This window comes from Muscardinus avellanarius (assembly GCF_963383645.1).
Source record: "Muscardinus avellanarius genome assembly, chromosome: 1".
Taxonomy (NCBI): domain Eukaryota; kingdom Metazoa; phylum Chordata; class Mammalia; order Rodentia; family Gliridae; genus Muscardinus; species Muscardinus avellanarius.
This window is the reverse complement of record NC_137786.1, coordinates 44,258,393-44,260,181: the sequence shown is the minus strand read 5'-3', so window position 1 is coordinate 44,260,181 and position 1,789 is coordinate 44,258,393. Positions and strand designations below refer to the sequence as shown.

Here is a 1,789-nt window from a genome sequence, read left to right as displayed (position 1 = left end):
CACACATACCGGGGATGTAGCAATAAGCTCTAGAAGGAGAGACTAGACTCAGTTGAAATTCCAAAGAGAAATGGAAATCAGTTGAACTGAAAATGAGAGCAAGAGAGGCATTCTATCCCTCCCCCTGCCAAGTTCCTGGAAAGGCATGAAGACCTTGGGATTCCTGAGGGAACAGCAACTATTAAGCTGCTAAGAGTGTGGAGATATAGTTGGATTTGACGAGCTCTCGCGAGACTCGGGCCTCTTCCTAAACAGGCACTCGGCAAGCCCCAGCCATGTTCAGCTCGAGCGCCAAGATCGTGAAGCTCAAAGGCGAGAAGCCGGACGAGTTCGAGTCGGGCATCTCCCAGGCGCTGCTGGAGCTGGAGATGAACTCGGACCTCAAGGCGCAGCTGCGGGAGCTCGATGTCACGGCCGCCAAGGAAACTGAAGTTGGCGGTGGTCGGAAAGCTATCATATTTTTTGTTCCTGTTCCCCAACTGAAGTCTTTCCAGAAAATCCAAGTCCGGCTAGTATGTGAACTGGAGAAGAAGTTCAGCGGGAAACATGTGGTCTTCATTGCTCAGAGGAGAATCCTGCCTAAACCAACTCGGAAAAGCCGCATGAAAAACCAGCAGAAGCGCCCCTGAAGCCGCACGCTGACCGCCGTGCACGACGCCATCCTCGAGGACCTGGTGCTCTCGAGTGAGATCGTGGGCAGGAGGATCCGCGTGAAGCTGGACGGCGGCCGGCTCATCAAGGTGCATCTGGACAAGGCGCAGCAGAGCAACGTGGAGCACGAGGTTGAGACGTTTTCTGGTGTCTATAAGAAGCTCACAGGCAAAGATGTTAACTTTGAGTTCCCAGAGTTTCAGTTGTAAGCAGAGACGACTAAATAAAGTTTATCATTCACAATAAAAAAAAGAGGGGGGGAGAGAGAGAGAGAGAGAGAGAGAGAGAGCGAGCGCTAAAAAGGAAGCAATGACCATAAAGCTAAGATGAAGAACTCAAATGCTTTAAAAAGATCAGGCAGAACATAAGATGATCCTGTTGAGTAAGATATAAGAGGATATTAGCACTGCTCATGAGCAATGAATTGAAATTTAAGAACACCAAAATGGTCAATCAAAATACTTTGGTACACCATATACTTACTTCTTTGGCCATACATATAAGAGGACACGCCTGAAGAGTAATGAGAACCCCCATTTTTAGGATATAGATCAATAAATAAGAGATTCTTTATCTATGGTATTCAGAAAGCAGAGTAGACATCACTCAAGAAACAACATAGTTTAAGTGGAGAGTAGAAGGCACTCTCAGACTGAGGACTTAAATATTCCATGGAGCAGGAGTTTGAATACCTAGAGGCACCATGAAAATCAGGGAATACCCAAATGTATCATATAGTGATGACTAATGTTCTTGAACTAACCATGAGTCACGAGAGATTCAGCTCACCATTTTTAACAATAAACTTTAGGTCCTGCGTTATAATTGCCTTTTTAAAGTTGCATATATAATTGTACATATTTATGAGTTAATTAGTGTGATAATTTGATATACGTGTAAAATATATTCTTTTTTTTTTTATACTGGAGATTGAACACAGGGTCTCACACATGAGCATTCAACCACTGAGCTACACTCCCACCCATTTTTACTTTTTTATTTTGAGACAGGGTCTCACTAAGTTGCCCAGGCTGGTGATGGACAAATTCTCCTGCCTCAGCTTCTCCAATAACTGGGATTAAAGGCATGCACCACTGTGCCCAGCTCATCTTGTTTTCATTAATATGTTTAAAAGTAC

General features: G+C 44.4%; 1 pseudogene across 1 annotated transcript; it reads left to right on the top strand.

The window, feature by feature from the left end:
- The first annotated feature begins 275 nt into the window (after positions 1 to 275).
- LOC308276480 (small ribosomal subunit protein eS7-like) lies at positions 276 to 860 on the top strand (annotated as a pseudogene). Its single transcript has one exon. The product of its transcript is annotated as a small ribosomal subunit protein eS7-like (transcript).
- The last annotated feature ends 929 nt before the right edge of the window (positions 861 to 1,789 follow it).